The sequence below is a fragment of the Peromyscus californicus genome, unplaced genomic scaffold (genome assembly GCF_007827085.1).
Source record: "Peromyscus californicus insignis strain IS unplaced genomic scaffold, ASM782708v3 Scaffold_14__1_contigs__length_90479793_seg_2, whole genome shotgun sequence".
NCBI lineage: Eukaryota > Metazoa > Chordata > Mammalia > Rodentia > Cricetidae > Peromyscus > Peromyscus californicus.
This window is the reverse complement of record NW_026294436.1, coordinates 53,333,463-53,357,112: the sequence shown is the minus strand read 5'-3', so window position 1 is coordinate 53,357,112 and position 23,650 is coordinate 53,333,463. Positions and strand designations below refer to the sequence as shown.

General features: G+C 43.0%; 1 protein-coding gene across 10 annotated transcripts in view; it reads left to right on the top strand.

Annotated features, from left to right (window-relative positions):
• Positions 1–23,650, top strand: part of Pbx1 (PBX homeobox 1) — a 313,516-nt gene that overhangs the window by 253,803 nt on the left and 36,063 nt on the right. The window lies entirely within an intron of this gene.

Genomic DNA, 23,650 nt, shown 5'->3' with positions numbered 1-23,650 from the left:
GCCCCTTCAACTCTGCATTGAGTCTTGTCCTACCCAATTATGGCAGATCTGGAAGGAATCAAGAGAAGAGCAGCTATTTCATCAGATGAAGAATAATTCTTTTAAAAATGAGGAATGACGGGACTGATAGCCCCATCGGTAAAGTGCTGTGCAAATGTGAACACCACAGTTGGATCCATAGCACCATGTAAAAAGTCCTCTGACGATGCATCCATAAACCCGTTGCTAGGGAGGCAGAGCAGGGAGATCCCCAGAGCTCTTTAGCGGGATAGCCTAGTGAGAGAGACCCAGTCTTAAGAAAGGAAGTGAAGAACAATCAAGGAAGATACCAGACCTCAACCTTTGGCCTCAACATACTCATGCAACAGCAACACGTGTACACATACCCACGTGAACGCATGCTCACACCCACACAATCCCATATATAAACTACACACACACATGAGGAGGAATCCTTATCCCGTAAAAGAGAAAGTGTGGGTGATATATAACAACTTTAATGCTGCTCTCACAGAGAGGGTTCAGCCTCATCAGGAATGGTCTCAACGGGACAGGATGGGTTTACTGAGTAGAAGCATCAGAGAAATGGAGTCAAGGTTCCTATGATAACAGGTACAAACTGGCCTCTGTAACAGTCAAGGTCTCCCATCACTAGAGAGCCTCATACATGACTTGGCTAGCACTTTGGTAAGGGTATGGCAGAAGGGAGCCAGTCGTTAGGCAGTAAATTTTTCGGGGGTGGTGACATATATTGTTGCTTACAGTTAAAAATTCTTTTTGGGGTGGGGGTTTCAAGACTGGGTTTTTCTATGTAACAGTCCTGGCAGACCTGGAAATTGCTTTGTAGACCAGGCTGGTTTCAAACTCACAGAGATCCTCTTGCCTCTGCCACTGAGTGCTGGGATTAAACGTGTGCATCACCACTCCCCCGAGTTCAATATCCTAACTGTTGATCTCTCTTTGAGAAGAAAGGAAAGGCCAGCCTGTCTTGTTGAACATACTTTCAACAGTCATGTCATTTTCTAGAAAAGTTAGGAGAAGGGATTCTTCCCATGTCGCACTATGATAGCAGTAGTCATTGTTATCATGTGCCTTGCTGGGAAACCTGCCTAGGAGAGTACGGGGTTCAATGTAGTATGTGTTCTCAAAGTAAAGTTCCCAGTGAAGGCAGGAGCTGGATGTCTGTGGCATTAAAAGCACATGCATCTGTGCATTGCTGAATGTTTGTGTGGTATTAGACTTTTCCAGAAATAGTTCTGTGCATACATGAAAGAGGAGACTATGAAGAATGTATAAGATGTGGGAACAAAAATATAGATACATGCAAAAAAAGAAACTGAAGGATGTCCTTATGACTCACTAAGAGATGGGTCTGACAGTGTTCTTATTTGATGTCTCCCCTCCCCCCCACCAAATTTCGGTGCTGTAGTGAGCGGGACTAGATGGGGCCAGAGGAAGGAGATGTCCAGTATTTGACGTCATCTGGTAGGCTGGAAATCATTTCTGAGATAGTATAACAAACATGTGCAGACAATTATGTCTGATTACATAAGCCCGGCACAAAAACTAGGCTGGAAAATGCCACTTGAAAGAGTCACTCATGTGTATTAATTTTTCCCCCCCTGTAAATTGCGGTTACTTTATTTCTGAGTCTTTAATACACAGGCTCAGTGCATCAAAGGACAGTGGTGATAGAATATGTTGCTTTGGTGTCCGATTTGAAATGTGCCACCTGCAGGAGACGAGGCTGGTTGTAGCGAGATGTATTTTTAGATGTTGGTATTAGAAGCCGGGGCATGGGCATACACAAAGTAGGGTTCTAACTGCCAAGATAGAGAAAGAGGAAAAGGGAGGAGACACAAGAAGAGACAGGGGCAGGAATGAAAGATCCGAGCCAAAAGGCAAAAATAAACAATCCCTAAACCCAAAGCAGCAATGGAATTCCCAGCTGGGCTCTGGGTTGTGTCTCATTTGATGGAGGACATTTTCTGGGCAGCGTTCATCTGCTCCCTGGCTGCGTTTCCACAGCACCCATATCTTATCCAGCTAGTAGCTATTTTTAAGTCGTGTAAAATGTGGACCGCTCGCCTTGATCCGAGCTCAGAGCAATGGGATTGCAAAGGGGTAGAGGTAACGTCCTATAAGGATAGTGGGTAGAGGACCTGTCTTGGTAAGCCCAACCCCAGGGGACGCTTCGGGGGAAATGAGGGAGTGAGTGGAAAGGGATTGGCTACGTACGCATAAGTTGTGTCATGTGAATACAGTATAGAGTGCTTCAAGTGGTAACTCTCTGGTTTGGTCTTTTTCTCCTCTTTATGAGCAGTTTTTACACAAGGTGTTTCCTATTAAGGGTAGGTTAGGGCACTATTCTGAAGCAAAGGCATGGATTTAAGATGGGCACAGAGTTATTCAAGGCCTCGGGACCCCCTCAATAGCCACCATGAAAGCTAAATTACACCTCCTTAAATACTGTGTGTTTTCACGTGACCTCAGGCGATTCTCGATGTAGGTAGAGAGGCTCCAGTAGCTCAGGGAGACTGTTCCACTTCTCTGTCAATCCGACCTTCTTGAAGAACACCTAGCGACTAGAGTCTCTCTTTCCAGTACCCTGCCACCATCCCAATTCTGGAAGAGATCCATTAACTCGGCTTCTGCAGCAGACTCTGCTGTTACCGTCTATGGTCCGCCTCTCTCGCACATACCCACGGCAGTCTTCTTCTAGTGCCATTCTTTGCTCAGAAATAACTAGCAGGCCTTACTGCCTGCCTAAGCAGGCCCAGACTCTGAATCCACAGACAGGATTTTCCATAGTTTTTGGCCCAACCTACCTGCCTTTAAACTCTGGGTTTCAATTCATGTGATCCACTGACCTCTACCTGGTTACATCTTTTTTTTTTTTTTTTTGAGACAGGGTTTCTCTGTGTAGTTTTGGTGCCTGTTCTGGATCTCGCTCTGTAGACCAGGCTGGCCTTGAACTCACAGAGATCTGCCTGGCTCTGCCTCCCGAGTGCTGGGATTAAAGGCGCACACCACCACTGCCCGACTACCTGGTTACATCTTTAGCCTCCCCCTCCTCCCCCTCCTTCCCCTCCTCCCCCTCCTCCCCCTCCTCCCCCTCCTCCTCCTCCTCCTCCTCCTCCTCCTCCTCCTCCTCCTCCTCCTCCTCCTCTTCCTCCTGTGTCTGTGCACCATCTGAGTGCCTGGTACCCTTGGAGGTTAGACCACTGAGCCATCTCTCTAGCCCCTGCATTCACTTCTCTATGACACCTGTGTGACTGTCCCTTCACTCCCACACTACCTTCTCTATCCCATTCCCATCCCAACCATATTTACTGCCCTAAGCTCAGTTCCTACTTGGTGTCTTTCATCCTATCAATCCTTTCCTTCCATTTCACACACACACAAACCTCTTAGGCACTTAAATTCCCAAAAGCACATTTATTACCATTGTACCTTTCATCCCTACATATGTGTATGGTCTTAAAATACAAATATTGTTTCCTTATTTTGGTGAAAATGTCATTCGGGAGAAGAAAAGATGCTACCAAATTAAAAACATTTTTAAGGGCCACATCCACTGTATCAACTGCAAGGTATCTGTTAATTATGATTATTTATGGATATTCACTTATCCATAAATAGGCTGTTTTAAATCCAAAAATGTTCTTAAATATCACTTTGTGAGAGTGACCTTTCTAGGCCAGGCATAGCAATGCATGCTTAGGAGAGAGAGGAGAGGATTGTAATGTTAAGATCAGCCTGGGTTCCACATCAAGACCCCGCTTTGAAAACAAAATAAACAGACACCACCACCAACAACAACAACAATGAAAACCAGCTCTGTAAATGTTTAGGAACATGTGTTTTGGATGAGAATGAAACCCAAGGCTCTCCTCTTCCATTCAGCATGTGAGGTGTTGTATGGTGATGTTGCTGAGCATCGCCTCCGTAGGTCCTGTCGCTCATAGCCCGAGAGCCCCTCTCTTCCTAAGGAAATTTCTGTACTTGTTTGTTGGGTGGCCATTTCGCTCATAATTCTCATTGCTCCTCTCCTGCTGTGGAGATGGACCCTGCTCACCCTGCTTGTAGGAGAGTGGAAGTAACCTGAAAGGAAGAAACTTAGAACCTGGGATCCGGATGAGCCAACCTGAAAGTCCCTTTCAGCTCGGAAATTCTACAATGTGACAGTTGAGTCCCTTAGCTAAAGGGACACCAGGTCAAACATCTAGCTCACCCACGTTTTCCCCTCAGATTGTATCTTGACTTCAGATATGCGGGAGGAGGAGGAGGAGGTCTGACTCCAAGAACTCCCTCCCTTTGGAGTTAGAGATTAGTAAAAGCGGAGACATTACCCTGTGGGATGAGATTATTTGTTTTAAATTGTTTTGAAATGTGAGTTGAGTGAATTTGCTGCAGCCAGCCTGGAGTGTCAGTCTACCTGTGGATTTTGCTTACTCAAAGGTTTTAGTGCACGTGTGAGTGTTAGTGTTATTGTCTCTGTAACGTCAGCGTGCCGATGACACCCAGTCATAGGGGGGAAAATTCATTAATTTTTGGTTCGTGGTAATCATAGAACTGGAAAAATAGAGATGAAGCTTTTCTCTTGAAAAAATTGTAATGTGGGTGTTTTGTTTTGGCTTTTTCTCTTTTCTCATGTTAGGTGGAGGAGGAAAAAATGAGCGTGGCTTAAGTAAATAAATAGACTGTAAATCATTAGGACAGAAATATCCTACTATTTCAGTAAACATGTGCCAAGCATTTAGGTATCACAAGGTTTATTTAGCAACACTTGACTGCATACCACAATTTTACTTTTTTCTCAACTGCTTCTGAGAGACCCTTCACTTACAGTGTATATTAAGATTGTATTGCCTCGTGTGAAATTGTAGGACTGAGAAAGAGAGGTAATCATTAAATTCACATGCAAATCTTTAAAAACTCATTTTAGTAATACCAAGTTTAATTCTCTTTTAACAAACTGAATTTGAATTTGGATTTTGAAAGGGTTAAATTGTATCCAGATGTGCCTCCAGTCTGCTGCCTTTGGATGACATTCAGGTCCTGTGACCAGGGACTAGGGAAGAGCCGCAGGCTGGTGACATGGAGGAGCTGAGAAAAAATGGAGGGTCCACACATGCATGACCAGACTCTGAAAAGTTTCCTTCATGACAGAACTCTTTGCCTAAATTAGAAGACCTTTAAAACCTAACACCATGTTAACTCCTGCGTGAGAGACTTTTGAAAAAACGTTTTTCTTTCCAGCTCATAGTTGTTAATGAATTAAAAAAAAAAACAGTGCTATAATGTTATATACATCTATCATTTTTCCTAGCTGCCAGCTTAAATGCTTTTAAAGGTACCACAAGCAAATATGGCCAGATCATTCACTGGCTCATTCACTCATTCTCATATTTGCCCAGTCACTCACTCATTCAGTAATCATAAGCATTTTTTTTTATCTTTGGGGAATGCATATATGCCATGTAAATATAGGTCAAGTTACACAAACTCTGTACCTGAAATAATACAAAACTCTGATGATAGGGCTAGAAAGAGAGCTCTGCAGTTAAGAACACTGGCTGCTCTTCCAGAGGGCCCAGGATCCATTCTGACAACTGCCTTAACTCCGCTCCCTGGGAATCCCAAACCCTCTGCTGGCCTCTGCAGGCATCAGGCAAGCACATGGTGCACACCCATACACATCAAAAACAAATGAACACTCTGGTGCTAATCAACTCATGAACAACCAGTACTATCTCAAGAACAGTGCACCTCCCACCCCCCAGACAGTTGTACTCCGGACTTAGTGCAACTGCAAGCATCTTTTTTCTGCACACTCCTTATCTATTTGTAGATTCACAGTGACTTGGGTGATTTCAGGGCTAGGGATGTGTTCACTCCAAAGGTCTCTACATCTATGTTCTGTGTGCATGTGCAAAGTATATGTTTTAGCTCTGCCCATGGGACTATGGATAGCTCATTTTCCTTTGAGAAGATTGAGTTTCCTGAACTCCAAAACGGACAGTTGAGCTGGATATTATATAAGCCATTGTCCAAGGACATGTTATATTTATGAACAGTGATTATTTTCCTATGCCCCAAATAATGAAGCACAAGGAGAGATGTTCAAAGCCACAAGTAAAAGAGGAATTGTATCCCTGGGAAAATTCAACAAAGCTCAACTGTGGAAAACAGCATAGGTTTCTGAAGGGGACTACTTTCTCCTGGACCTAGCTTGGCCTACCGTTGCTTTCTGAAGTCTGTGCTCTAAGACAGTAGACTATTATTCCTTTTTCTTAGAGACATCCCATTGTTACTACACAATAGTAAAAATAGGTAACTTTTTGAAGTCTCTGCTTCATCTCCGACTATATGTGAGTCTGCAGAGATTCTTCTCCATGTCTCTTAAGAGTAAATATTTAGGTCTCTTCATATCTAAATCTGCTTCAGTTTCGCAGTGTAGGTAAATAAATGAATAAATGATATATACATATATATGTGTGTGTGTATATACATATATATATATATATATGTATATGAACCTTCTAATAGCCCACATCAGTAATAGAAACATTAATAGGACACAGCTCTGGCAATCCATAAAGTCACCAGAAGCTAAAAGAGGTGGAAGTTGTCTGCCTTAGTCATCTGCTTTTCGGACAGAGCTGTACCAGCTAATGTAATTAATATAATACATTATCTTAAAGGAATCTTGGAGCTGGCTATCATAAGAGGCATTTATGTATGTATTCCAACCAACTAAAATATACGAATTGCTTATAAATATGATTGGTGTTTGCCGTGCATTCTTTTACATGTTTTTTTTTTTTACAAGCGACTAAAAAAATGAGATTTTTGTCCTGATGAGAATAGTCTGTTTTAATCTTGTTCAATAAGTTAACCATTAATAATACATATCTATGGAGCACTTGGTATGTGGCTAGTGTAAGAGAGTGAGTTTTTAATTTTACCTAATTTCAATTAATTTCAAAATAAATAGCTTGTGACTACTGGCTGCCGTATTGGGCAGTATGACCTTCTCTGTGCTCTGCCACTCTTTGTAAGATGCCCCAAGTGAGGCAGTCATGTGAAAGAAGGGCAGACTTCCTTTAACAACAACAACAACCGCCACAGAAAACCATGCATTTTGCTTTTCTAAGCTATATAGAACCCATATTAAAAATTAGCCATGTATAAGAAGTTAACACACATTAGCATAAAAATAGGCTTTAAGCAAGGAAATAATATGGAGGAAGATTTAAATATAAATATAGAGTTACCTACACTTATTATAGTCTCTACTGGCAGCAATTTTCAGTTCTTTCAGCTTCTAATTCACCTAATTATAATTTTTCAAGCCTGCCCAGGTCATGTTCACGTTGAACCCTTTGGCTAAGTCTCAACCACTGTGTGCGTCTACAAAGTGCAGGCTCTATTTCAGTTCCCTCTGGTGACTTTTGTAATCCTTTGCCACAGCTTCTGCCTTGCTGCCCCCTCCTGCCCTGCTAGTCTGTGCAAAGTGGGGCCTGCCCCTTTACAGCATCCCATGGGGGCCAGTGAACAGTGAGGAACGTCAGGCCCCCTCCAGACCTATCCAGTCAGTTTCTAGGATTTCACCCTAGTAACTTCTAAACTTGTGAAAGTCTGCTTAGTAGCACTATTCTTTAAATTTTTCCTAGCATTAGGGCTTCCCTAAGAAAAGGAATTAATATTATTTTCTTTGCAAACTTTTTAATTTTCCAAAAATTTACTCTAAATTTTGACAAATATCCTCCCCCTCAAAAGAGAATTTAATGGTGCAAGGGCCTGGGGTTATTAATTTGTTTTGCAAACATGAGAATCTGGGTTCAAATCCCCAGAACCCATGAAAGAAGCTGGGTACAGTGGTGCACACCTATACTCCTGGCAAGGTGGGATGGGAGTCAGAGACAGGTGGATCCCCGGGAGCTCTCAGGCCAGTAAGTGTAGCCCACGTGGCAAAAATTTTAGGCCGTTGAAGGACTCTGTCTCAATCAAAGTGTGCAAGCATGCAAAACTCCTGAAGACTGACACCTGAGTTTGCCTTAACCTCTCTTTATGCCTTGTGCATGTGTATGTGCACACACACCCACACACTTGTGCATCCACACACATGATTTTTTTTTATAGTACAATCATTGGACTCACCGACTAGACTGTACCATTTTACCAGCATCATGATACATACATATCTGCACCCTTCAGACCTTCATCAGTTCACTGAACATTCCGTTCCATGGTACAGAAAACAGTATACTCCCCCCTACATAAATATTACTAGTATGTGTATCACTGACTTAGAGTTTAGTATTTACATGTAGTGTTTTCACTTCTGAGGCCGTATTTTCTACAACTTAATGTGCAAATGGTGAATACATGTGCGTGGCATTTTGGTGCATGCAGTGCACTTGTGTTTTGGTTGCTGTCCAGTGTCTCCGTGTGCCTGCCCCTTTCTCATAATTTACAAGGATGGAAAAGGGGGGCAGGGAGAGGACGAAGAGCAGAGCCCATAGACATGCACAGAATAGTCTGGATTTTTCTAGACAGTCTAATGTTCCCCTCGTACTCCTGCCCCAGCTGACTTCATCCTCATACTCTCCTAGAGCCAAACAGTCCCAGGAAAGCGATTTCAAGTCAAGTAAGATGGTGTATTCTGTATTTGTCTTTGCTTCTGATCTGGTGTGCTTTCTTTTAAAGTGAATTATAATCTCATTTTTCATAAGAAAGGCTTTTGAAATATGTATAAACAGAAACTCCACGGTGACTTCCTCAAGTGCAGGGTATCCCAGCTTCCCTCATTTCTCTTGTCCCTTTTTTCTCTTTCTTTGCTTTTTAATCCACTGTCCTTAGGCTGCAAGTCTAGTCTACCTTCCTTGCCTCCCCAAACTTCCACAAAATTGTATTCCTTCAAAGTCAACACTTGTGAGAGATTACACTTCCATCCTCTTCAGGAAGTGATTGGTCACAGCCTCAACTGAGCTTCCACCCAAAGGACACTACCAGGGAGCGATGCTCGGACAGCGGAAGAATCAGGCCCTTCCCTCACCCAGCCCAGTCATTCTGGAGAGGCCTCCCACAAGTTTGAAGGTTCTGTGCCCCTTCTAGAGGGGTAAAGGACAGAAGACATGTCTCACTGTGTGTTTAAATTTTAGAGCTAAGCTGTGCCTCTACCAATATCTTATGTCAGGAGCACTAGCTTATAACGTTTATTGAGTTTCCTACTAGAGTCTGTCAGCTGAGGCCAAAAAGATTAAGTATTTTACCCAAGATCATCTGACATGTAAGAGGTGGAACCAGGTGTGGACCCCACACAGTTACTCTCTAAAGCCTCTGACTTTCACTTTTGTCCAAATGGTCCTTTAAGCCCTTGAACTACTTACATGGCGGGAGTTGCCAAGACCCTTACAGTACTAGTGTTCATTAAGTTACTCTATGTTGAGTATTTTGGAACCTAAAGGGTATGAAAAAAAGCTCTAAGAACTCGGTTATCCCTCTTCAGTTCCATATCCTCTCCGATTGCTATGTCTCCACAATTCTGTCATCCAAATTACAGCTGGAAAATTATAAGGATAGTCCTTTCCTGCAGATGCCTACTCTTTACCTCTGTTGTGACATTTCACCCAGTGGCCCCATGAAATTCAGAGGCCATCAGATATCAGAAACAAACCAAGCATCCCTTGGAGAGATTAGGAGGTTCATTGGGACAGAAGGAAGCTTGCACTGGCGTGTGGAGTACTCATATCAGTTAGAAGCAGCTCTGTTGCCGTAGTTGCTGATTTTTCTATTCTAGGGGGCAGTAAGATGGAGAAAAGGGGGACTTACATCTGTGAATATTTTAATAGCTCTTGCACATGAAATAACAGTGTTAGAAGCTGAAAGGTCAGCATGCAGGAAACTGGAACAGCAATTACTTAATAGCCATCTCTCCCAGACAAAGGGTAAGAAAGCACCTCACCTCAGTGGCCTGAGACTTCATCAACTTTCCTTCCCCCTTGTGCACATAACACTCTTAAAAAAATAGGTAAAAGAGTAAATGCACAGGGGTGTGAATAGGATACCCTTTGAATAAAATTAGGGAAGATAAATAGGAAAAGATATATATGGCAAGAGGTAAAATTTTTAAAAGCGTGAGACAGTAAGACCCAAGTATGAAATAAAAATATACTATTCACTTGTAAAGTTATGGCAGGGTTAAATTGGCAGGCGAGTGATAAAATTGTATTTGAAATACAAAATGAAGGTTAAAAACAATTAAGATGCACAAGTATTAAAGAGAACAATAAAAACACAATAAGCTAAGATGAGTGGCTAAATAAATACCATCGTCAAAGACACAGAGGTTTAAAACAGCAGAGCAAGTAGTAATAGAATAAAGAAATCTTACAAAATTGTAAATTAAAGCACAATTAAAAAACAATAATGATAGAAAATTAACAGGCTAAATTGATCCTTATGATTGTATTAATTGCTAATACTGACTTGCTTTAACATGTGAGCACTTTATATGCCTAAACTAATTCACATTTACTTAAAAAAGTCCAACACTTAAAAATATAAGCAAAATAGTTTGGAGGCACATCAGAGTAATTCACAAGAAAAGTTGTGAAGGCTGGCAAGATAGCCCTGCAGGTGGCAATTACCCATTGTTGAATATTTTGTTCAATTTCCACAGGTACCTAATGCAACATTTTCTTTCTCTTTTTCTCTCCTGGAATGTCTGGGGGCTATGAATGTCCCTTCTCTTCCTGGCTGTGGTGAGGTAGTCCTTGCCTAGAAGCTATCTTCAGTGGTCAGACCTCCCAGTGTGACTCAGAGCTTGTGGCACTTGACAAGTGTGTGATGGAGCTCAGCTTCAGAACATGACTCACACTCCTGGGGTGTGCTGGATGGCATCCTAGAGTTGGGATAGAGTCCTTTGCTTATCCATACTTGTCCTCTCCCTGGACCATGGATTTCTGAAAAGGATCATGCTTCTTGTAGCCAAAACAAAGCGCCTCAGCTGAAGCCTGATACTTAGCATTCAAAGAATGCTTATTTTTAAATGAGCCTAGATGAAGTTTAAGATGAAGTATGGATTTTGGTGGTGGTGTTATTGTGGGTCTTTTGGAAGATGTGGTCACCTGGAATAGATTGTTAAGACTTGATTTTTTAAGGGGGAGGGGGGGCGAGTTCAAAACATGCTTTCTCTGCATAGCCCTGGCTGTCCTTGAACTCGCTCTATAGACCATGCTGGCCTCGAACTCACAAAGATCCACCCACCTGCCTCTGCCTCCTGAGTGCTGGGATTAAAGGCATTTGGATTTTTTCCTTTCTTTCTTTCTTTGGTTTTGCCTGCCTAAAAGCTGCACAGACATTCTTTTGGGTAGTCTAAAATGTCTCCCTGCCAGAGCTACCTGAGAAAGGCTCCCCGCCCCCGCCCCCTTTGACCTTTTCTATTTATTTTAGTTTTTGCTCTCTTTGACCTCCCACTCATCCCTGTAATGTCAGCGATAGATAACTGTAGCTGCTCTCTCCCTTCTCCATCCTCCCTGTGGGGAGCTGGTGTCACTGTGGCTTTGAACTTGCTCCAGGATCTATCCCTTCTCTCATTCACTCGTTCGTTCAGGAGATCCACTCCTGTCCTATTTTACTGCTCAGTTGTGGTGTTGGGCACAAAGGCAGAGAAGGTAATAGAGAGGCCCAGTACCTCTTCTCTAAGCAGGTTGCTGTCTCATCTCAGTGGATTTCTGTGTCTGATGCTAGTTTTCATGGGAAGGGAGAGAAACCCATCTAAGTTTTCATAGGTAAGTGTTTACTTTGGAGAGACCTCAGAAATGGCTCGATAATGCTCTCCCTGGAGACCAGACCCCCACTTCACTCAGCCATCCTTCCTCATACCTGGGTTTGGTCACACACTGGGCTGCTTTATTCTCATCCCCAAGCTTTAAAAGTGGCCACACACTAGAGCCTACTGGAGATGTAGATTTTTTTTGCTTTATATGCTTTGTTTAAATCTTGCATGCACTTTTTTCTTCTTCCTCCTCCCCCACTCCCCCGATTACAAATGAATAGTTAGTGTAGAAAATTAGAGAAAACAAAAAATAACACGGAATAAAATTACCACTTACTTTGTGCACTTCGGTCTTCCAGCACTTTGTGTGTATGTTTTTATGTGGGTGTACAAAAGTTACCTGTCATTTTGTAGCCTACTTATTTTCCCCGAAATATGTTATGAATATTTTCCATATTATTAAACATTCCTCTCAAACATAACTTTAAATAGTTGCATTGGAACATGTTATAGGGCAGGTCCATAATTTTTACTATTATTAATAACACAGTGGTAAACCTCCTGGTTTAGAAAATACAATGCATATTTTCTGTTATTTCTTTGGGTAAATTTCTAGAAAAAGAGTTGCTACATCAAAGGATATTAACATGTCTAAGGCCTTTGTGATGTATTGCAAATGTGTCTTCTGGAAATTTCTATTACATTGTAGTTCCTACTAGCAGTTTGTAACTACAGTTTCCCTGCACCCTCAACAATAATGCCTGACAGTTTTTCAGTCTTTGTGAGCTCTTTTGTTTTAAATTGTATCTTTTTTATTAGTGGTGAAATTGGATTTTTTTCTCATATGTACTGGCTTCTTATGTGTTCTTGAGATTTTCATCCTTTCCTATCTGACTTCAAAGGACTTTCATACTTTATGGGTATTAACCTCCAAGCTAACACTTGGAGGACAAAGTTATGTTTCCAAATGAAGGAGACAGGTTCAGAATGAGACCCTGTGTCTTTTACTCTCTCTTGTGGGAACTTGATGGGGGAAGCTGGTTGAACACTTGCCTCCCTGAAGTCTGAGTGAACTTGACCTCTTCTGCATTCCTGATTTATTTAAAAATCAATTCAGCACTATAAAATAGAACCTAAAAATTATCCAAGTGGACCTAGAGATAGGTTGGTAATTCCAACATTTCTTTGAAGATTTACCTTATAAATCTTAAGTCAAATAAGTAAGTCTCTCCTTGTGTAATTCACAGCCAGGTTGAAAAAAATAGGAGCTGCATATATTTAAAGACCTCTTTTATTATGACCTTTGCCTGACTTAGGTCAAGGAAATACTCCTTTAAGAGACATGATGCTTTTTTCTTATGCCAATTCCTGGATCAGTCTCCATATGTGTTCTTTGACCATCTGTAAGTAGCACCTTTTTCTAGACTCCTGAACTCAGATGGTTTATCATCACTCACTCTGCCTTTTCTTTCCATAGAACCACATCTAGAAAGGCCAAGGCAGATTCTCCATCCCTCAGGACAGCTGGACCATTTCCCCTGCAAAGATTTCTGTAATTAACTAAGAGTGGTGGTGGTGGTGGTGTGTGTGTGTGGGGGGGTAAATTTAAAAAATTCAATCCTCTTACTCTTAGATAAGAATCTCAGAATGAAAGTAGGTACCTGCTAGCATCCATGGACTATCTCCAGAGCCGAGCTCCTGAATTCGAAATTGTTGATTCCATAGACTATTGCAAGCCTTTGCTCTCATTTCAGCAGTCAACAGAATTTTCCAAACAACACCCACTGTCAGTGCACTGGGCACAATAGTGCCTAGTGTCCCCCACCCTGTCTGCCTGCTTCTCCGCGCTCTGCTTTCCGCCGGAGCCCACCCCCACCCTTCTGCTAGCTGTAATGACCCTGCAAACACTAAATGGCATTTGAGTGCATTAAGCAGCAGAGTCTCCAGTGACATAGCAATTACGGCTCTGAAATAGATTTGGTGCGTCACGGAAGATAAGGGTTTTGAAAGTTTCTGTTGTGATTATAGCCTGTAACTCCCACAAATAATAGGCTTCCAAATAAGAGGCTGCCAGCGGAGCCTTTGTGGCTTTGTCTCAGTGATGGCACGTAAATTGCTATTAATGTCCTAAGTGTACTTGAATATGCCAGTCTTTGGGATGTGGAGTTGGCTCGGTGTCTCTCTTTACACGGCATGTCATTGTTGGTCTGATAATCTGGGCTAATTGCTGTCTCTTGGATGGTCAGAAGAGGGTAAGAGGTTTGGCTTCCTGTGTGACAGTAAATAGCCTCAAGATTTACAGGACGAGGGCACGTTCACAGACCAGGCTGCGCGTGTTCCCTGCTTAGCCACCGTACCACAGCGATGCATAGACCATATCTGTGTGTATGCTGCCCTGAGTAAACAATACTCCTGGTAGCAAAGCTCAGGCAAAACCAAAGGTTATGAAAACTAAATGAAGAATTCCATTCAATGTGGAGTCAGTCGATTGGATAATTTATTTCAAGAGTTTATTTTTAAAAAAAAAAACCGTTTTGCTTGAATTATCTAGGTTTGGCTATATCAGTAAACATTGTCTTACATACATAACTGTTTTCCATTATAGGTGTGTGTGTGTGTGTGTGTGTGTGTGTGTGTGTTCATTCATTCTCTGGGTGTCATAAGTATTTTCTGAACCTGTTTTAGTGGCACTTGGAACAGCAGGAAATGTGCAAAGTGTGTGTGTTTTTTGACCACTGAATTGGGGTGTGTGTGTGTGTGTGTGTGTGTGTGTGTGTGTGTGTGTGTGTGTTTTAGTTTGTGAAGCTCTGAGGACAGAGGATGTTTATTCAGATATAAATACAATTCTCTGCACCAAGACATCTCTATTTAGCTGAATCAAGCTGAGCTTATTTTTCTTTGCCAAAGATCAGGATAATCTTTGAAAAGTTAAATAAGCACTGATGCTTAAGTTTTAACCCCCTGCTTACTGTATAGTTAGCCTCAGGACCCCTGTATGTCTGCGAGACATAGAAACATCATTGCGTGATGGTTTTACTTGTACTTTTTTTTTTTTTTTTTTTTTGGTTTTTCGAGACAGGGTTTCTCTGTGTAGCTTTGTGCCTTTCCTGGAACTCACTTGGTAGCCCAGGCTGGCCTCGAACTCACAGAGATCCGCCTGGCTCTGCCTCCCAAGTGCTGGGATTAAAGGCGTGCGCCACCACCGCCCGGCTTACTTGTACTTTTAATAGGAGTGAGAGAGCAGTCCATCCTTAGAACTGAAACTGTGCACTGTCACATTCTGTGTGAGCCACAGAGTAGTACAGCTGGCTTCAGCCTCTGTCTCCTGGGCCTTATGTAGCAGTATTAATTCTGGGTCTTCATGAGAGATGAGTTTAGAAAAAAAAACACATAGTCCCTAGGAGCTAAAGAGTACCAAAGCAGATCATGACCTGGGAGTTGATCTCAATCATGTTGCATGAGGGTGTTGGTGAGATACTGCATTATAATGCGGTTGCAGTTGATACTGACCTGCACCCTGCACACAACAAAAAGAGTTTGAGGTAGTTACTTGCCATGAGAGAGTTTGTTCACATAGGTTGGATTTACTATCTTACTACACATTGCCAACAGGAAGTAAGCCATATCAACTGGCAAGGGATGCTACACCTAGTGGTAGCTCCGCCGAGTTCTAACCATAGTGCCATGGAGTGTATGTCAACTAGTACCAAGGTGAACTGTAGGTGAGTAGTGGAAGAACTTAGAATGCCCTGACTTTTCCAAGGCTAGTCTTATGGTTTGTATGTTCTAGCATCTACTCAGTAACCCAGATTTCCAGAAGGTAGTCCACAAGCATGTGTTACCCGCCTTGACCCCTGAGTGTCACAATCTAAATATGGTGACTGTACATTGGCACCCAGCCCCAGCTCCCAGCATCTGAAGCATCCAAAATATTAGCCAATAATGGGGACTAAGTTTGGTCAACCTAGTTTCTGAGTTTTAGTGTCCTCTCCTGGAGAGTAAGGATGAGTTCACATTGACTTATGGGGCTATGTATTTGTGGTCCTGAATAAATAAGTTGCCCATCCTGCCTGGCTTTGCAGCCATGATAGGCTCCAGCAACCAGGGCCCCATCTTCCCAGGCTTAGGCTACTAGGGAAACTTTCAAAGCGTTAGTTCTTCATCCATCCACCACAGGCACTTCACCGAGAAGCTACTGATTTGACATGCTCCTTGTCTTCAAATGGCTTCCTTCTTGTTCCGTTACCTGCCATCTCACTGGGGAGAAATGTCAAAGTAAGTTCTTTTCTCAGCCCTATCTTGCTGTGTCCGTCCCCACCCCTCCCCTGTCCCCCCCTCCCCCCCCCCCGCCCCGCTCCTGTGGCCACCTTCAGTTTCCTCTGAGCCTTTAGACAGAATTCTCTTTCTGTCTGGGAGCCTCTTTGTTCTACTCCTTTACTTCTCTGTTTTCTGTTCACCTTCAGACTGATTTTCCAGAAGTTTCCATGAGATCCTCATATACTATTCTATCCTGGCACGTAGGACAATGTAGACTCAATATATATTCTTTTGATGATTAACAAAAATGTCTATTTTCCACAAAACTGTAACATCTCTGATACTAGGAAGTAGATTTTTGTCCTTAATTTCTATATCTACCACCGTATGTCTAGTAAATGGCACAAGATAGATACAAGGTAGAACCAAAATCTAAGTGATTAGAATAGAAATGTGTTCTATTGGAGATGCTGTTCCCATGGAGATCTGAAAAGGTAAATAAAAGCCGGACATGACTCAATGTCAGACTAGAAGGTCAGAAAGTCAGTGGAGTAAAATTTAGAAAAATAGATGGTGGTGTGTCTTGAAGAAGCCTACAAGGAGGTAACTCTCTAGCCGGGCCTTGAAAGATGACATGGGTTCCAAGAGACCAGGAGACCTAGGCAGACAAAACTAACAGAAGCTCCCACTGGACTTCTCTTTAGGGTAGTAAATAAGACATCTCACTTTGGCAACAGAGAATCTGCTATTTCTTTGCAGTATCTTAAACTGTAAACGTCATTATAGCAAGAGGTTGATTTCCCAGGAATGTTGATTCCACTGCCAGGCTTTCTGAAGGTTATAGACCTACATGCACACTAAGATCACGGGGCTCCTGAGTTTATGGTAGTGTGGCAGTGGTGTGAAATCTCCAGTCTCATCTAGTGGCACCTAGAAATCAGAAAGGAAGCCCCGGCTGCCAAAGGATTGTGGAAACAAACAGGAATCCTATGATCCAGGCGGATGACTGATTTCAGGGAAGTGTGAGGGCAGGTACCCCAGGATGAGCTCAGGTCTCGGAGGGAGACCCAATTCTAAGATCAAGTTGGCATCTTAATCTTTAAGGAACTTTGCACACTAAGCAGAACTGACTTGGTGAGGAAGAGATCTTCTCAGCCACACTCGAATTCCTGTTCGAGGGTTCTCATACACAAGGTCAGGCTAAGCTAGAGAACAGAACTGATGCTGAGTCACTTACGGCTCCAGGAGACTCCCAAAAGAGGCTGCCCTAATTTAGCAAATAAAAGTATTAGCAAACAACAATAACAAAACTGGATTTTTTTCCTTGCATCCATATTTGGCATGTGTAGGGATATTCCATATCCTAAGATAGAAGCTGGATGTGGGTTTCGTCCCTGTAAAGAGAAAAGATAAGGTATGGAAGACGTTGAGGGGCTATGTATGTCTGCACACTTTAGAGCTCTCCCCATATTCAAAGTGGTGACCTAGAAACTGTCTGAATTCTAGGTAGGAAGTATACCTTAGTCTTTCTGCACACTGCCTCTTCTTGAGATGGTATGTGAGGCCATGGGATAATATCCTTCTGAACTGTTCTCCCTAAAAACAAAGTACCATCATGTAAATGTTAATCACGGAGAACTGTTTGGAATAAGCTGTCTCCCTGGTGGCAATTTAATAAGTAAGGGAAAGGTTACAGCCTGCATGCAAAATTTACCCAGACACTAGACCCACTTCTGCTTGGTATTTTGAAAATTTTTTTTTAAATGTACATCACTACTTTTATATAGTCAGACTGAATTGTGCAGCTCAGAGACCTGATACTCCGTGTCTTCCCTTGATGGAGAATGGATGCTGTGGTATCCCGACATGTTTGTTTAATGTCTTCCTATGTTCCCTTCAAAAGGTGTCCGTCACAGTTTGTGATGTTCCAGACACTGTGGTAGGCTCTTTAAAGGCAGAGACATGTTACAGGGACTTGCTCCTGTGCATTGGTAAATGAGGAAGTCTTGTGAAGGAACACACGCAGTGTGGTGGTATAGGTGGGGCAAGCAGGTGTTTACAGGGCCCTGAGGAGCCTGGTGGAGAAATGGACATTGCCAAGGAATGGAGTTGCAAGGGCAATTCAACTCAGTCTTGCATGGAGTGCCTACAGGAGTGGGTACCACTGGATGCTTGAGAGCACTGTATTCAAGGAAAAAGAGGTGGGGCTGCTCTGTTACGGGAATTCCTAAGGAGCCCGAGATGGTCGAAGTCGTAAATGGGAGTGTTGGCTTGGGAATAAACACAATCAAAGATGCTATAGACTTGATGAGAACACTGAACCTCATCTTAAAGCCCATGGTATCTGTGCAGGTTTACCCTGGGTGGTGATATGATCAAAATTACGTTTTTGAGAGATCCCTTTGGGGCAACTAGAGATACAATTGGAGGAGTGCCAGGCTGGGTCCAGATCTGTTTCCCATTGTACATTTTCCTGGGAAATTTTAAACTAGAGCATGACCCCTAGGGGACTTTCCAATCACATTTTTACATTCCAAAGCCTCTCTTGGTAAGCACTCACAAGGTTATCTTGGGAAAGCATGTTAGGAAAATATAGTTCTTCTGGCGTGATAGAAAAACAATAAATGAGGTCATGTGGAGTGGCACACACCTATAATCCCAGCACTTGGGAACCGGATATAGGAGGATCACAAGTTTGAAGCCAGCCTGGGCTACATAGTGGGACTCTGTCCACATTTGAGAAGAGAAGAAAAGAACAGGAGGAGGAGGAGGAGGAATGGAGAGAAAGAAGGAGGAAGAGAGATGAAGATTATAGATCTTGGTGTAGCTTCTATGGGAACTGATGTGTCTGGGATGTATAGGAGCTGTGTGTGTGCGCACACATGTGAGTGTGCACCCCACACGCGCCCAGGGGAGGAGAAAGGATGTTTCCATCTTCTTCTTTTTCATCCTCGTTGGCCCACCAGCCTGGGTGATTGAGGGCCTGGAGCACGTACACCTCTTCGTCCATGCTGAAGGCATCTCAGGTAATGGCATCTGGCCCGTATGCAGATCTAGCTTAACTTGGTGCTGACATCAGCCAGTTTGTAGCACCTCAGCGTATTTCTGGGTTGCAAATGAGAGTTTCTTAGTGCCAGGCTCGCTTGGGCTGTCACATCAGGTGATGAATTCTCTGCATCAACGGCATGCTGCTAAGGTAAGTGCAGAGGAAGAGTGGGAAGGAGAGGAGATGGGACAGGCACTGCTTAGCCCAGCACCCTTTGCTTTCAATTAAAGATGCTGCAGAATCCTCCAAAGCCAGGGAGAGGCAACTGACTGCCGGCCCCCGTACTGGTTCAAGAAAAGTAGCCGAGAAGAAAGAAATAGGGGCTTTGATTACAATTGCCCCAGAACTTGGGTGCTCATTCCTCTCTCTCTCTTCAGATAGCCATGCCTGGCCTTTAAGTATGCTTCTAGCAAAATCTGTTATGTGCCAGGTTCATCAGAGTTGGCCATAGAGTAGATTCACTTTTGTTTGAAGCATTTTGGTCCCATAATATCTTTCATTTGCATTTTAAAGATCTGTATTTTTTTTCTCACTTTGGGGACCTGCTGCATTTAGTCCCAGTTTTACACTCTTATCTTTTTCCTCTGTAAGGTTCTAGGTTGAACCTTTTCTGGGACCTTTAGGCGTCCTCTGGTGACATTAAAAGTGAGATCGGGTCTTGCTTCTCCACCACGTGGAAATGATTCTTTCAAGAGGAATGTTTCTGGAAATGAGAAGGACCAAGTCCTCAAGAGTGGTTTCTGAGGTTAATACCGCGAAGTGTCCAAAAGGAAGGACAGTGTGCATCAGACAGTGAAGGGGAAAGTCGGGGTGCAGAGAAAACAGAGAGTCTTAGTTCCTGCCTCCTTCACGCAGCTGCTAAGGAGAGCATCCTTTCCTCTCACTACGCCCAGATAATAAACACACAAAGGCAGAGCTTTCTGCTTAATATTCACCCGCAGTCAGGGAAGAGGGAAAGAATTGCTCCCCAGGGTTAACGTGGCAGTAAGCGAGGTCAGCTGTTTCCCAAGATGGTACAGCCTCTGAAGGTCTTACGTTGAAGCTGGAATACCTCGGAAGCAGCGTGAGTGATTTACAGGAAAGCCCGGTGCGGTCGGCTTTGCCTGCCATGTCTGAGCTGGCGATTTTCAGCAGCCACAGCAACGGGCAGCCCTCTACTCTACGAAGCACTTTTAGAGAAGGGAATTCTCCCAGCTCTCCCGTCACCATAGCACCACGGCACCGAGGCTTATCTGGCTTGAATCTTCTATGCTACCGTTTCCTAAATTTAGCAAGAAGCAGGGGATCATAGTTGGTATATCCTTGGGATACACAGTTTGATTCAGGCCACAAGGTTTTCCTGGAATATGGGCTTGGGGCTAATGTGGGAGAGTCTAACTTGCCCTGGAATGGGGATTGCCAAATCTAAGGGGCTCATTTATACATGTGTGTCCACTCTTTGAGCTTCTGGATGGAAAAGGAGTTGTTTTGTTTTGTTTTTTCTAAAGCTAGAAGGTTTATTGTATGTATTTATTTGGGGTACAGATTTCATATATTCTCCTTCACTAGTCCAACAAGCATATTTAAAATGTTTGTTTTGATATTTAGTTGAACTAATCCTTGTTCACCATGTTTGAATTGCCTGTAACCCCCTGACATCTTGTACGGGCCTGAGAACGTAGAATTTTTAAGAAAAGCATCTCAGGTCTTTGAGAGGCTCCAGCCCAGAGACAGTTCATTTCTGAGCAGTGTAGAATGTCAGCCCTTTCTTTAAAAACACTGCACAGCTAATGTTCTCTCCTGAATGCTTCATCAGGGGCCCCACTTATGACTATTTTAATGAGTTATGGCATAGTTAAGTGAGATGGTGATGGTAATCTCAAACTCCGCTGTGGCACGTGCCATGATATAGATGCTAATTGCTTTCCTGGGATCTCCTACTCTGCCTGACTTATACCAGGCAATGTTAAGGTGGCTTTTCTTTTTGCCTAGCACTGTACTCTGTCTTGTGGTATTGGACTTAAATATCTTTTCTCACTTTCACCTAAAATCCCATACTGCTCAGCCAGCACACACACAAACACCTGCCTACTCCCCTTTAGCCTCATGCATACCACAACACAGTTCCTTGCCTGTCTGTCTGTCTGTCTGTCTATCTATCTATCTATCTATCTATCTATCTATCAAAATGTCAAGTAAATATACACATATGAAATTATTAGGATAGACAGATATCAAAATGCTGACAGTAATTATCTCCGAGTAGTAGATTATGGGTATTAAATATTGTGCTTTTTAAGCTTGTCTATTTTCTAGATATTATTGATAAGCATACCCTATTTTTTTCAAGGAAAAAAGATTAATAGCATGAAAAGATTTTCTTGTAGAAAAAGAAATAAATGTAGTCCCTGTTCTCAGCCAGCCTCAAGTGACACCAGAATATGTATGCCCTTAGTTGGTGGAAACGTGGAGGCACCATCTCCCCATGACAACCCTGTGCTAGGAATCTGAATTAATTCTGTTTCTAAAACAGATTTTAGTGCCAAGTCTTTGCAAGACCACACATTGTGACAGGATTCTTGTGCCTTCGCTGTTCTCAGTGGAATGTCCCAAACACACACAAGTAAGAGAAGTCCTCCAGCAATGAGAGGAACCATCTGATGGATTAGAAAGTTGGAGGTTTGAGCCGGGTGGCTGTGGCGCATATCTTTAATCCCAGCACTCAGGAGGCAGAGCCAGGCGGATCTCTGAGTTCGAGGCCAGCCTAGTCTGCAAAGCGAGATCCAGGACAGACTCCAAAACTACACACATAAACCGTGTCTCGAAAAAAAAAGGAAAAGAAAAGAAAGTTGGAGGTTTGAGCTCAGCAATTCTGCATGGGCCTGAGGTTGGGCAGGCATGTTCATCTTGGCACTGCCTGGAATAAGCCGCTTGCTACCCAGATCTTGGCACTGCCTGGAATAAGCCGCTTGCTACCCAGATCTTGGCACTGCCTGGAATAAGCCGCTTGCTACCCAGATCTTTTCCTTGTTGAGGGTTTGAGAAAACCTGCTCTGTGCTAAAATGACTGGTGGAAGCTGTTTTGAATAGAAAAACATCTGGCTTTCCTGAGAACGTTGGCGCATCATTGGGTGAGCCAATGGCAAGGAAAGCCTAGTTGAGGAAAAGGGACAGAGAAGGAGCTAGCTTCGAAAGTAAAGAAGCCTGCGCTCCACCTCATTCATGGGCCAGGAAGCTTTTCTCTTTCATCTTAGCCACTTTGAATGAGATGAAACCAGACACCTGTTCATATAGAAGTGCAGGCATTCACTCCTCTACTTACTATGGATTTCCTAACATTAGAGTGATGCTTCCTCCCAAATGTGAATAATAATGTCTGCCAGTCTACTCCAGAGTTTTCAAAGAATAAAACAAGAGGACAGATGGTAGAAACTATTTTTACCAAAGATCCCTAGGACATGGTCTGTTTGACCATACTATTTCCACAGTTGAGTTAAATTACTTCCAAGAACACAGTGATTGGGACAGGAGACCCATTTTAGTGCAATGACCTCAGTGATCTCAAACATATCTGTCATGTGCCATGAATTAACTGTGATAGAAAAATCACCCATGGACTCTCTTGTTTCTGTTCTGTTTTGTGGAAAGCTGTGCACTCCACAAACCCTTCAGAACAGTTCCTTAGGTGGCCAAGTGCCTTGTACAAAGGGCCCTCAGACTTACCGTTTCCATCTTGCTACCACTCTGGGGCATCCCACAGTGGTGGCCATGATGCTTCACTTCAATCACCTTCTCAAGGTTCACCTCCAAGTTTGTCTCCTCTGCAGAGCATATTAATTCCTGAAGTTCCAACAAGACACAGTATTGCCCTCATGGAAGTGCTCATTTTCTTCTTCTTCTTCTTCTTCTTCTTCTTCTTCTTCTTCTTCTTCTTCTTCTTCTTCTTCTTCTTCTTCTTCTCCTCCTCCTCCTCCTCCTCCTCCTCCTCCTCCTCCTCCTCCTCCTTTTTTTAATTGAAAAAAAATTATGCAATATATTCTGATCATGTTTTCCCCTCTCTCAGTTCCTCCCTACCTCCCTACCCAACCAATAATAGACCCTTTCTTTATCTCTCTTTGAAAAACAGACACCTCTCTCTCTCTCTCTCTCTCTCTCTCTCTCTCTCTCTCTCTCTCTCTCTCTCTCTCTCTCTCTCTTATACACACACGAAAGTAGAAAACCCCCCCCACAAAAAAAAATCCAAACCAAGAAATATAAGACAAAAAATCCACAAAAATACCATTTAATTAGTTTTGTGTTGGCCTTCTATTTTGGGACTTGGAGTCCACCCGTGTGTGTGTGTGTGTGTGTGTGTGTGTGTGTGTGTGTGTGTGTGTGTGTACATATATATATATAAAGACTCCATTGCAGAAGACTAATCTTTCTTTGCAAGTAGATATCAATTGCAGATAGCTTCTTGATTAGGGGCAGGGAGCCATGTCTACTTTATCCACTCAGTGCTGGGACCCTATCTGGCTTGAACCCCCATAGACCCTGTGGGTATTGCCACAATCTGTTATTTCCTGTGTACATCAGTCCTG